The following is a 14,489-nucleotide window of genomic DNA, read 5'->3' as shown; positions in this document are numbered from 1 at the left end:
GTGTGTAGTAATGGCTTATTACCCTGCGTTAGCTGGTTTGCATTGATCTCTATGCCAGGGGAGATGAAAAACTGGAGTGTTTCACTCCTTATATGTACCAAGCAGGACTATAATCACATTCCATCTTGTTTCAATAAAAGGCAAACATTAACATAAACCGTTCTAAAACACACTTAAACCTTCAGCCTCATTCCTTCTGCGCAAAAAAAAAAAACCCAACCTTTTCTTGGATTATGGGATAATCAGCTCCATATGTGATGAGTCTGGATAAGTTTATGTCTCCACTGTTGGTTTAAAGCTGCTAGTCAGTTTTCTGTGAGATCAAACTCATTGTAAATATACTTTGTCACCTCTAAAGCAATGATAGTCGATTTTTCTACTTGGTTTCTACTATTTTTGCTGAATTGTAAAATCTAACAAGCCACTGATGACATCACATATGGCATCTGATGAGACTTCCTTCATTTGCAGTTTTTAACTCAAATTTTAATCAAATTCTTCCCTAAAAGGAAGAGATGCAACAACAACAATCCTGCTGCCGATCTATACTTCTTGTAAAACTTTGACCTGCTGAGTACAGATTTAGCCAATCCTGATTTCCCTGCAAGAACTACAACATAAGAAGATATAAGAACAGCAATCTAAATTGTTTTCTAAGCTACCTGCTAAGAGAAAAACTATTTAAATTAGGGGAGGAGGCAAAATCTTTAGTTTTATGAATGATTGTATTTATATTTTAAGCACACTTTAGTAGTTAAGCATATTTAGCTCAGCTCAGTTAGTGAATAGCATCCGGTCTTTCTGTATGATTAGATGTATGTTTAAAGGTTTTAAGCATCTTAAATCAGTGATAGCAGTTAGAATGTATGACCCAGTTTAGCCTAGATGTATTCTCTGAAGATTTTAAATTGTAAAATCTGAGATTTTCAAAAGTCTTCCACCATTTCCAAACCCAGCATGATCCTTATGAAAACTCAAATGAGTAAAAGAGGTTAACTTTGAGGTCCAGCCTTTCTGTTATCTGTTCCAAGTCTTGCTCTCTCCCACTTTCTCACAGGCTGAAAGAACTGTAAACATACCTCAACATTTCGTACTTCCTCTGGCTTCGTTTTTAAAACACCACACACACACACACACACACACACACACACACACACACACACACACACACACACACACACACACACTGACACTGAAATTAGCCAACTGTGGGTCTTCCTTCAGTAACAGTGTGCACAAAGTGAATAGTGTTGTTTTCGGTCTGACACAGTTGGTACAGTGAGTTCACTGATCGAATTAAATCTTCGTGTTAACCTGAAAATCTTTGTGTCAAGCTGAAAATTGCCTGATTACTGTCACCAGTCTGCTTCTTTGCCCATCTCTATTTGGGGGTCAAAGGTTCAAGCTGGCTCAAACACGCCAGGATGAACTTTACAATTCAAATGCAACAAAAGTCACTCATCCACCACAGCTCTTGATTGTTTTTCCTTGTGTGATGCCATCTGTTAAAACAAACAAGAAGCAGAATGAGGTGAACAAGTTTGGTGAACTCCTACAGCAACAATTTAATTGTCAGCGTATATTTGGTATTGGAAGAAAAACCCTCATCTTTAAACTATTTTTCAAGTGGAAAAACTGTTAAGTCAGTTTTCATAAAGCGGAAGAAAGTGCTTCTGGTAGCAGTAAAAGGTTTAGGTGTAACTCTACACTCGGTTCCTTCAGCTCGGAGGGTGGCTGAGGGGCTGAAGGAAGCCCAGGTAGAGTCATAAGCAGTAATGGGAGGAGACAGGGACTTAGGGCGCCACACAAAAGCCGGGGCTTTATAAATAATTCCAAAAGCTAACAGGATCCCTTGTATGTGAAAATCTGCGAAATGCATTCACACATGAATGCACACGCGCACACACACACACACAGAAGACACACTGCCACCAGGGGGAATAGGTTATTCACACCGCTCTGCCAGGGCTGCTGTGGGTCTAACCTGCCCGGAATTGGTAAATTCAGGGGGAATGTCTTTCTTGCATAGGTGATGCAAGACGGAAATCAAGTGCAGAAAGGTCTGTTCCTGCAAGACACATACACATTTACACACTCGATCACTCATAATGCAGGGCTGCAAAGCACACCCAAGACCTGTCTTGTAAATCTCTTTGTGAAAGCAGCTTTTGGGGGTAGACAGGGGCTTACAATGCTGAGCCCCGAGGTAGAGCTACCCCCTCTAACCCCCGTCTCCCACACACATACTCTGCTCTTGTGTACTCCTTTCCTAAGTTTCCCTCTACCCCATATTTCCTCCTCTTTTCTTGCCCTTCTGTCACCTTTTCCCTCCCTTGTTCCCCCCTTCCCCGCCTCCCCTCTGTCCAAACCGGGCTCCAGAGCTCCGGTCCTTAGCACCCTCAGGCTCCCGTGGTGTTGCAGTGACTAATGTCCTGCCTTCGCTCAGACAATGAGTTTGAGGCTGAGCCGGGAAAGTGTTGAGGAGGGAAAAAGACTCTCGCACCTTTGACAAATGGAACCCTTCGCACTTCTGAGCCCACTGAGGGAGGCTTTACAATGTCGCGCTGCACGCTCCGCGTCCTCCGAGGGGACGGCTGCAGCCCGCGAAAGCCGCATCTGAGGGGAACATAATGAATTCTTTGGGAAGTCTAACCTGGCTTTCTTCATGAATAAGATATATTTCCAAAGCACGTCAACCTCTCTTAATAAAAACAGCAGCTTGGCAGGAATAGCTGAGGCCGTTTTAGGGCCCTGTGTATGCGTTAATATTTCTGTTTCTCTATAATTTTTTTTTTTTTTTCACGAGCCCACTTTTTCCAGGGCTGTCAGTGCAAGGGCAGCCCTACATTTTTTCCCCCTGGAAAGTGAAGCAGCCGCGATGACAAACTCTCATCAAAAACGTCCTGAGTCCCTCTCTTTCAAAGAAAACTCTGGATGCCTCCCCCCTCCCCCCACCCTGCATGCAACCCTGAAAGGAACTAGGCTTTGTCTGATGAGCAAAAAAGAACCCCCCATCCTACACACACACGCACGCACGCACATACACACACCTCACCCCTCAAAACTCAACCGCAAACCCCACCTCCCCTCCACGAACCCTGCAGAGTATTGTTAAAACACAGCCGCCCCCCTCTCTCTCAGCGGCCCGCGCTCTTAAAAAAGCACACTTTGCATGAGAAAAAACGATTACTGCTCCAGTGCTGCACTGTCAATGGAGAGCCTCGCTCAGGCTCAGGCTGAAATTTGCTCTGATAGTAGAGTTGGCCTTTTGTTTTTCAAGATGAAGCCATTATCAGAAGCAGAGTCAGTTAGCATTCATTACTGAACGGGACACGCTAAAGAGGGATGCATGTAGGATCCTACACCCCGACCCATTCGAGGCCTCTCTTTTTCCAGATTCCCAAGCAGGAGAGGAGGAAGCCACATGAGCACACATGAACCGTCTTTGCAGTGCAGAGATAATGTCTAGGCTCGTGCTTCTTTCAGGTATTAACCTTGGGATTTGCATTTGGCGTTCAAACAATAGACACCTCCTTGACCTCCACTCCGGGATGCAGCAAAGCCCATGGAAATGTCCCTCTGGAAAACAACTCCGAGCAGCATGGGAGTGCGAGCACATGGGGTTCGCATTGTGAGCATCATCGCTTGACAAACCAATAGTCCATTACTCATTTTTAGACATGGGCCGGTTATGTCAAGGTATAGCAAAGTTAGAAAAGAACACTGAAACTTTTCATCATATTGTTCTGCTGATTATTTGCTCCAAACTTCATTTTTGTATCCAGTCCAGAAACATCTTTTGGCTAAGCACCTAAAATGTATTTTAAAAAAGGAACTAGAAATGTACCCCAATTTTTATTTTTTTTTTACTTTATTCTTATAAAGGTACACCCCACTCTTAAAAAGAGAGGCTCGAAACCTCCAGGATTTCCCATCATATGGTTCAAAGTCTTTTAATAAGCTGCCAGAAAAATGTGCGGAGTGAGTGGAGCACCATGCTGCCCCTCCCTCACCTGTTGCTGCACACTGCCATTCATTAAGCTGAAAAGAAGACTCTAGTTCCAGCACTAGTTCTGTCACAAGAAAAAACAGATTCCAGATTTGGAAATAAGCAACTGACTGCAAGCGCTACCGGAGAAGATAGCCTGATTAACCAAAATGCTAATATCGGTTTTTAAGGGTTCCTGATTTACTTTATGAAAAGATTAACAAAGAGGGATAATTGTCTCACAATAAGTACTTGAAAGCTAAAACAACCACTAGAACTGCATTTACTAACGGTTTTTAGCTTAACTGCCTTTGAAACTCAAAAATCGTTGACTTATCAGAGAGCACACTGTAACAAAACTCTAGCAGATCAGGCTGACAACATTGTTTACAGGAGGTGACACTATTGAGTGCAGAAGACCGAAAGCTAGTTGTGTTTAGCAGAAGAGAGATGCAAAATTAAAAGAAGACTTTATTTTCTACAGCAAGTCAAACATATCTGCGGTTCATTAATGCTGCAACAGAATGAGAGAGAGCAAGACTTCCAGTACATATATTTTTGATAAAGTCAGTCTGTCTAAATCAAAATAATCTAATTATTGCAGGCGTAACAAAGTTGGATAGCTAAAGATAGTTGGTTTTCCATAGCTTTGTTTTAAGTGTTTTTGAGTAAAAACTGTGGGATTTTTAATCAAAGTTATCTCATACGAGCCTACGCCTACATCTTTGCACGATGCAAAAGCAACATTTGCTTTACGTGATGCACAGATTTCAGAATAATACGACAAAACTCTGGTGGGAGAAAAAAAAAAACTGCATCAAGCTGGCGTCACAGATCAAGAAGCCTGGGTGAGTGACAGATCATTGTTCACAGCAAGCAGCCAAGTGTATGTGTCACGCAAATCACAGCGCTGGACAAAAAAAAGGAGAAAAAGAAGAGCAAAGACCCCCTCACGGATGCCACAACCGGCTCTCATCAAAGCTGACACAATACCACATCTGCAAAAACAGCCACGACCCGGGAAACTCATCTTGTTCTGGGCACTCAGCTTTACACACTTTGAGGCCTCGAACCCAAAGCACTTCACCTCTTGCTGCTACACTTCACACCAACGACTTAAAGACGTTTTTACAGCATCCAAAGCAAACAGAGGAGGAGTGTGAGCGGCGGCCACAAGCTGCCGCGAACCGCCCTGTTTACTGATGAAGTGTTTGAGGAAAAGAAGCTTTTTCACACCGTTCTTCTGTAATATTTAGAAATAAAATTTAACATCCTTTATATTATGCATGTTAGGATTTTAATACAGGCTTTCAAAAGTTAAGTCAATCATTGGTGGATGTTTTTCAAATGCTATTCGTAAAGTTTCAAGCCTTTTCAATGGAAAACTATAGAAAGTGAGTTTTCTCCAGTTGTTTATAGAGAATAGAGCTCTCCCCCTCCCCCACATGTTTCTGCATATGAATTGGATCTGCTTATTTTATAAAGGCTTGAGAATTGTTGTGAATTGGTGCCATATAAAAAAAACTGAACTGAGCTTTTGCTGCCACTGCCAGCCTTTTGGAGAAAGGTTGCAGCTTAAACAAAATTTTAATAAATGTTGTTACTTTTCTGGCTGCAAAACACTAACATGTTCCTGACAAGAAGACTATAGGAATGTCATTATTAACAAAAAGCCATCTAATCTGCTAATATTAGCTTTTACGCCTCTTGTTTCATAAAAAAAATAAACAAAATGGTTTAATTTTCTATCAAATAAGCAATTAGGAGCTGCTTTTAAACATAACAGGTGTTTATTTGTATCCAACATATTTAGACATTATAGATAACATTATGAAAACAGTAACATCTCATATTTTTTTAGCATAAGTAAGTATATTTCTTTGTTTTCCATTTTAAATAAAAGTGAATTATATCATTTTTTGTTGGGTTTTCATTTTAAATTTCTTCATTAATAAGTTATGATCAGCAAATTTAAGTTTTGTGTAATTTTGTGACATTGTTGTCACAGTAAGTTGAAAGGGGAGAAAATATATATATATATTTTTTTTTTTGTTCAGACAAAACAAAAACGCTACTTCAAGCTGGCTGGAAAAAGAAAAAAGCAACAACAACCTTAAAATAAATAAACGAATTTGCAGCAGGATGCTGCAGCATGCATGCAGCTTTCCAGCGTGTGACCACCGGTTTGCAAAGGCAGGCGCATTAAAATTCCCCAATGTGAGTAATATACATATCTAAAATTGCAGTTTGCTATCTTGAGTCTCATAGCTTCTTCATCCCTACTTTTCCCTTATCCAAAGACATCACGCGGGTCTGAAAGGTGCCTTTAGCTGGCTCCTTGAAACAGGGAGCGAGGGTCCCGCTCAGGGACAATGATAGCTGAGGAGGAGGGAGGGAGAGAAGTGGAGGGAACACATAGCATATTAAATCTTGCTGGCGGAGCTGGCTCGTCCACGCAGAGAGAGCCAGGGAGTCAGATCTGAGGCATGCCCTGAAGGGATGGCTGGGCCTGGGGATTAGGGAGGCCAAGGAGGAGCTCCTTGCGCGCCCGAAGACCCCTTCTTGTCTCCGCTCGTACGCAAATGCGTCCAGACATTTTGACGCTCCTCAGGTTTGCAGCCTCAGCCTAAGTTTTCACACACACACGCGCACACACTTCCAAAGTATTTTTTTTTTACCCTCTCAATCACTACCTCTGTCTGACTTGCCCTCTTTTTCTCCCCACTGTGTCTGTTTCATTTGATGTCAGCATATCAAAGTACCAAATCATCAAAGTGGGGGATATCTTCTGGGGGACATCAAATCAACTACAATAGTTAGTGTATGGGCAGAAAAACAAAGCAAAAGTTTGTCACACGCATCAGGGAAGATTACTGAAAATATTCACGCATCAGGTTGTTCCTGAATTACTTTACTTCGAACAATTAACCTTATGAAAGTAGAAATGAACCAATCAGAGTTTTCTTGGCCAAAACCGAGATCCACTTTTCTTTAAGGTCATTTTTCTTTTTTTTCCAGAGATTAAATTCAAAATACAAGATAAGAACAATTTGCTACTAGTTCCTTGGCAACAGTAGTAATACTTTCAACTCCAACGAGAAAAGGAAAAATATACAAGCATAACCTTTGTCTGATTTTTATGAAATACAAAAAATACACCAGTGTCATGCTGATGGTGGAAGTGATTACAGGCTGAAAATAGTGGGAGTTCAGTTCTGATGCATTTGATGATTGAGGGGAAAAGAGAAAAAAAAAACAGATTTTTATTATCTGATCAGAGCCGATCAAAGGAAAAGTGACTCAATCTTTCTGCCATAAGCAAAACTGTCAATATTTACACCCAAACGGGAGTCCTCTGACTCCTCCGGAAGCAAGACGTTTTCAGAAAAACTTGTGAAACATGCAAGATCACACACACTAAATCCCGCTCCGCTCTCGTTATCTTCAGGACAATCAACTTCCCTCTCGTTAGTCCTGTTTTAACAAAAATATTAGCCTTCTCTTTGAGAGCCTCAAGTTGCAGAATTAGCACGACAAGGCAGCTCATTAGTGCTTCATGAATACAAACCTGATAACAGGTATTTCTTCCTGCGGTGTGTTGTGGGAAAACTCAGCCTTCAGCTGTGAATGCCGGGATCTTCGTATTAAAAAAAAAAAGAAAAAAGGGAGAGGCGAGGAGAGGAGCCATACCTCAGAAGCTAATTGCATGTCATCTCCGTGCATTAACATGACAGCTTCTATAATGTTAAGGTCACAGGTGGCCGGGACGATGTCACCGACTACGTATGCAGAACGGCGTGCTTAAACTGAGATTAAATAAAAACAAAACAGGGACGGGATGCTGCTGAGGAAATGTTATCTGAACCTGATTCCTTTAAATCAGCATCCTTAAACACCATTATATTTTATCCTGCTGATGCAACATTATGTAAAAAAAAAAAAAAAGACTTTATTTAATTTTTTTGTGTAACCTCAAAATGCAATTGGCATTATGTTAAGTTAAAATCTTATAATATATGGATTAAAATTGGTTCTAATGCTAATTGTGAACCCTACTTTAATTAATCTAACAGAAATTATAATAATTATATATATATATATATATCAAAGAGTAGAAGAAATTGTGAAATATCAATCTAATTACATAAATATAGTAAAAATATAATATAGTAAAATTCAATGCCAGCAATAAAAATAATATAGTCAAATATTCAGAAATCACACAAGATTTATATATATATATATATATATATATATATATATATATATATAAATTTAAGGTGTATTAAGATTTTTGACACTTCCCTTTTTAACTTCAAAAAAATACAACTGCAAAATTTTAAGAAAAATAGATTAGGCCAGGAATTTTTTTAATTTGTTACCCAAACATTTTTCTTAATTTCCTTCCAAATCTGAGCAAAAGAAGTAAAAGATGTGTTTTAAATAGGCAGGACATTTTTATTGTTATTATTATTTTACTGGCCAAGTGTAATATAGACGATTACAAACCTCACACTAAACTCAGACTGAACGACGCCACATCCTCATCCAGACACATAGAAATAGGAGTTTGTCCAATATCTTATTTGTTCACAATGCGCTCCACCTCATCATTCAGCTGCCTTGAATGATATTCAAGGCAGCTGAAAGCTTCGTTAATAATTTGCAATGTGTCAAAAGGAAGAGTGAAAAAAAAAAACGAAATGAAAAGGAGAGGATTTGAGCTGCACCGCATGGCTGAGCACCTCGGACCCTCATCGTTTGTATGAAACCCGAGAGCAGACAGGCAGATAAAATGCGGAACAGCTGGCGAGAGGACAGGAGGGAAAAGTTTCAAACAAATATCTGCACATGTGGAGGGCTCCCAAACAAGTTTCCTACCCCGGAACGCTAAAACAAGCTTCACTCTCTCATTTTAAAAATTATTTCATTTTAAAAGGATTTGCAAAATTACAATTAAGAGGATTTTAAGTTTAAAAAGTTTGGAGATGTGTGGTATTTTTGCTTGGGGCCCCATATCAGTGACCCCTGAAGGGCCACAGAGACCCTCTCCCCTGTGGAGTGCTTAAATTTCTCTGAGCCCACATGCTTATGTGAAGTGTCCTGAAACATGTTTCTTTGTTTTAGGATTTAATTTATATAAAAAAAATGTATTACATATTAAATGTTAGAAATTTTCCCATTCTATAAAACTATTTTAAAAAAATACTTACTTTATGCAAATTATAATTAATAATTTTCCCTTTTATTTAAAAAAAAAGTGCCATAGAGAAACTTAATTTAATTCTTAATTTAAAATTAAATTTAAAATAAATATTTAAACTTTTAATTTAAATGATATTCCAGATTAAGTTTTATGCCACAAGACATAATAGGAAAAAGATGGAAATTAATAACTGGAATAGGAGATATAGGGCATCCTTCTTCTAAACTGTTCTAATGCAAAAATCTGCAAATCAATAACAGGCGCTGAAATATGATCACACATGCACATAAATATGCATGTCTGCTGCACACCACACCTCCAGCGGCCGCCTTTCTGGAGGCAAAGCTCCAATAAAGTTGCATGTCTGCAAAAAGTTTTCATTCAAAACGCTCAACCGGAATATTGTTTTTGCTTGATTTATAATTGTACTGCCGGAACTCATAAAAATTTAAAAATAAAAAACTTGAGCGAACATCTCTGTTCCTGCCATAAATAAAGCTGCAGAAACTCTCTGGAAGTTTTTCTTTTTTTTTTACGGCGCACATCTCTCTGCGTTTGGATGCGTTAGGAAGCCGAAACCTAAGCAAATAACGTGTGGGACTTTTACTGTTAAATAAAACCAAGCCTGTGTGATCCGACCAGCCTGAAACTCCATCGTTTTGAAATATGAAACCTTTTCTGCTTCATAAAGTCTCACAGGCTCGCTACAAACTTCCCAACAAAGTGTGTGCGAGTTTAGGAGGAAAAACTTACTTTGTTTCTGGATGATTTCTCTGCTTTTTCTCGACTTCTCTTGAAGGAAGGGGGAAAAAATGTTTGCGTTCGTTTTTCTTCTTTCTTCTTAAGTTTGCAGATGTTCCTCTGGAGTTGCCTTGGACTTTTTCTCTCTCTCTCTCTCTCTTCTTTTTTTTTTTTCAAACGCTGGAAGTCCAACTCCAAAGCGGCGCAGCCAGAGTTTTTCCTCTTGCTTGTCTTTTCTCCTCCTTCTCACAGTTTTCTCCTACTCAACACCATGGGCCAGCCGATTGTAATCTGCCGACAGCAGACCACAGATGCGCGTCAAAAACAACAGAGAAGAGCGTGTGGAGAGTTGTTATTACACTTGGAGCATTTTTTCGAGAGGGAGAGAGAGGGCGAAGTGTGGGACTCCCAGCTGCTCCTTCCTTCGCTTGACTCCTCCCTTCGGTTTGCTCCCTCCTTTACTCACTGCCTCCCTCCTTTTTTTTTTAGTTTGTGCACCCCTTTTTTTTCTTTCAGTCATTCTTTCTTTGTGGAAGTACTTTGGATCCGTTGTTGTTCCCATCTTTTAGGTTTTCAGTAAAGTGCTGTATGAGATTCGTTGGAGAGCCAAATCTAGTTAACTGTAGATTTTTCTGGATACTTTTTTTGATTCACTTTTCCAGAGTTATTTGTTTGCAAATGTTTATGATATAAATGTTAAATTGCATCTTGAGCATTTATGATAAATATATATATGTATATATTTATATAGTGATCAGGTTTAAAAATGGAGCCATCAAAGTTGGATGGATGGAAAGTTAGTAAAAAAAATAGATGACAGGATTTAAACCAGCTACAATGGATGGATGGATGAATGCATGAATGAATGAATGAATGACTTAAACTTGCTACAAGCTAATGGATGGATTGAACGAAGCCTTGAAATAAAATAATTTTTGCATACTCCTTCCTTCTTTCTTTCCTAAACCTGAAAAAAACTCCAAATCAAATTCCAGGTTGTCTTTATGTCATCATTTCTCAAACTGGATGTTGGTAGTTTTTCTCCGAGTACAAAATGACCAAAAGTACAAAATGGTGTAGCGACAAAGTGACCAACAGCTGCTCACTTCACAACAACGAATACCAGTAAAAGCCAGGAAATGATGAAGACAGACTTATTTTGTTATTTCCTTGACTTACTCATCTGGTCTGAATTTGGTCAAGAGGTCCAAAGCTTAGCAGTTGAAAATGGACACCGTATGGTTTGTAGGGAACAGTCAGTTTACCCCGTTATGCTTACATTGATCGATTATTTCACATTTCTAGTCTGAATAAAATGACTCCAGCTCACCAACAAGCAGCCAAAAGAAGAAACTAATAAATTAGTGATGTTAAAATAGCGTTAAATTCTTTTCATATATCCTAATAACAACTCACGACAAAATTCAAAGCAGCTTTTTTCTCTTCATAACATAAATGGAGATATGAAAGTTTCAAAATCTGTTGGCTATGAGAGAAATCGAGCTCTCTTGGAGGCCCTCTGTTGACGCTAAAAAGCAGCTCGGTTTGCTTGTGCCTTGGGCTGGCTCTGGAGGAACGCAACACTGAAACAGTGCAATGGATTCTTCAAGCACAATTTAGATCCACCACTTTTTAAAGCTCAAGTATCATGAAAATAAAGTTGCGCGAGTACATTGTGTTTTTATTTCAGAATTTTGCACTCAATTACGGACAAATAATGAACAAACTTACCTGCTAATTTCACTCCTCAGATGCACTTTAATCCTCACACAGCTTCTCTTGTTCATATTTGTTTAACAAGGAAAGACATACTTGTTGGGTCTTAAGTTCACATTTTTATTGGGTTCACATTTAATCGAGGAGAAAATTCTTAGCAGTTATAAGCATACAAAGAAATGTCTTCACAGCTTGTTAGCTCCGTAAACATTCCTAATTTAATGCTTACAAAACCAGTCGCTTTTGGAAGAGCTTGTGCTGGAATCGCATTTTATCCACACTGTAATTTTTATGAATATTTCTCAGTAACTAACTGCCAGTTTACTGCAGTTGTGAGCAAAACCAATTAAACTTGCCTCCTCCTTCCAGATTCTGCTGCGTTTTGGCTTTAAATGCTGAAAACTATAGAGAAATAAATACTTATACGCATTTTTTTCCCCAGTTGCCACCTTCTTAAACCTGTCATGCCAAGTGCTATTTATTAAAATAAACATTGTCAATAAATGTCAAACTATTAGTGATTCATAACATTCAAAATACATCCACAGTGGTTTAGCTGTTCTCTGGCCAATTAAGATTATTGAAAAAAATTAAACCTCATCCACCAGATTTACTACGAAGTTCCTTTGTTGGATTTAAGTGTCAACAAATCTCTTATTTGCTGAAAATATTTGCTTATCTTTATGACTTTAATTTTGTTAATTTTACCCAAAATAACTGTTTTATTTATCATGTAGTTTGTTTATTCGGTAAATTTTATTTAGGGAAGCATCAAGAAATCAACTAGTGTTAGATTTGTTTAGCTTTGTCCAGAGTTTGAAAACTCAAAAGTGCTCAAGAAGCAGCAGTTGTGCTCCACAGTTGGGATTTATGGATCTTTAAAAGGATTTGTTGTTTCCAAACTCCAGCTCATTATTATGTTCCTTTGTTTTAAAAAGCCAACCTGAAGTAACTCAGTTTTAAAGAAATAATCACTGGGAGGATTAAGGAACTGAGCAAGAAAACAAATCAGAATAATTAAAATCAAATTATTTACGCTGGTCATATTTTGCATTTTTAGGTGTTGACACGGATCCGTTTTTAGAAACCGTCCGAATTACATATTTTTCTGGCAAATATTCTTTCCCTTACAAAGAAAACAAGTTTGCTCCTCTTCCCAGCTCTTTTCTATCGTCTCATCTCTCCTCTGCCTGTGCTGTCCCTCAGCTGCATCCACTTCTCCCTGATTAGCTCTTCTGGTTCCTGTGTCACTTCCACCTCTCCTTCTGAATGCGAGCTCTCTTATTTGCGTTATTCTCCATCATTTTTCCGCCGGTATCACGCCGTTTCTGCTCCTGTTCTCTGGTCATTGTCCCGTGTCTTGTGCGTCACTGGCTGTCGCCTAACGTGAGTCATCATAACTTTCCAGCAGTTCTGCTCTGGGATTCTTGTGAACTGTTGTGAAGTATAACATTTCCTGGCCAGAAAATAACTTTGCTCTTGTTCTTTGCTCTCTGAGTAAAATTATACACTCTGTTTATTTCAAGGACTGACATTTTTAGGGAAGTTCCCACAAACTGTTGTTTTAATGCTGCCACAGAATGCTAATGACAATAAGACCCAATGAGACTGTATAAACCCCAACAGAGATGCAATTACGCAAATATAAAAAAAAAAAACCTTAAATTGTTATGAATATTTAATGTACATTGCTCCAGCAGAGCAAATAAAGTACAAATGGAAATAAAGGAAATGAAAATGGCACCATTAACAGTCGGAGCAGATTTGACTCCCATGTTGTGTAAATAGTTTGTTTAAGAGGCCTAAAGCTGTCTCCCGGGTCGCCCTTCAAGGTGCTGCGGTTAAACACAGGAAAGCTGCTCCTGTAGTGGTTAGGTGAGTAATCAATATACATGATCAATATACAGGGAAATTATGTGATAAGAGAGGTCTGTAGGGCACTGGTTCAATCAATGAAGAGGTGGGGGCTTAGGGAGGAAAATCAGTCTGTTATTCGTTTAACTAGGATTTGAATGTGTGTGTTTGTGTGTCAGGTTAAGTCCGTCAGGACAAGTTAAGTCTATTTGTCTTTATTTTTGACACATCACTAACCAGACACTTTGGCAAAGGAAGAAAATGAAGTTTTGTGACTAATTTCCTGATGATTGCTGCGTTTATAAAGTCGGCGCTGTCTAATTGAGGCCTTAATTAGTCACGGCAAGAGATTTTCTGTCACCTCTGTCAACATCTCTGTCGTCAATAAAGAGTGTTTGATTTTGACCTGGTCACATTGGGAGGACGTTTTGTTTTGTTTCTGTCATCGTCAGAGGTCTTCCAGTGGTTTTAACATGCCTTGAACTTTTTCAGTTGCTGTATTTTATTGGAATTTTATCTGATAAATGAACAGGAAGTGAGTATCAACACAGAGGACAACAACCATGCAGGCTCCCACTCATATCTAAGGGTAATTAGACACCGGTTTACCTGACAGCCATGTTTTTAGACTGTGGGAGGAAGCTGGAGCCCCCGGAAAAAACCCACAAATGCTCAGGGAGACCAAGCAAACGCCACGTCTAGGATTCAAACCAACGACCTTCGTGCTGCAAGGCAACAGTGATGCCAACTCCTCCACTTTACAAAAAAACCCTGAATAAATCAACCAAAAATGTTCATATAAAGATGGAAAAACACTTTCCACACAACATGATGCTGCCACCACCCTGTTTTAATGTGTTTCAGATAATGTGTTAGCTGTAGAACCATGATTTAACCCACACTTCCACTGATTCTGTGCTGATTAATATCATCCCCACAGCAAGATGCTCCCACCACCATGTCTCACATTTTTAGCTTCACATC

General features: G+C 39.1%; 1 protein-coding gene across 2 annotated transcripts in view; it reads right to left on the bottom strand.

Annotated features, from left to right (window-relative positions):
* gli3 (GLI family zinc finger 3) overlaps positions 1 to 10,375 on the bottom strand; it is a 127,428-nt gene extending 117,053 nt beyond the window's left edge. For both annotated transcript variants that reach the window (XM_015049622.1, XM_015049623.1), the window contains exon 1: positions 9,948 to 10,375. The gene's annotated coding sequence lies outside the window, so the exon portion shown is untranslated. The remainder of the gene's footprint in view (positions 1 to 9,947) is intronic.
* Between the last annotated feature and the right edge of the window lie 4,114 nt (positions 10,376 to 14,489).

This window comes from Poecilia latipinna, unplaced genomic scaffold (genome assembly GCF_001443285.1).
Source record: "Poecilia latipinna isolate Pla-1442-1.1 unplaced genomic scaffold, P_latipinna-1.0 Scaffold953, whole genome shotgun sequence".
Lineage (NCBI taxonomy): Eukaryota > Metazoa > Chordata > Actinopteri > Cyprinodontiformes > Poeciliidae > Poecilia > Poecilia latipinna.
Note: the sequence above shows the minus strand (reverse complement) of the source record. Positions and strands in the feature narration are given on the sequence as shown.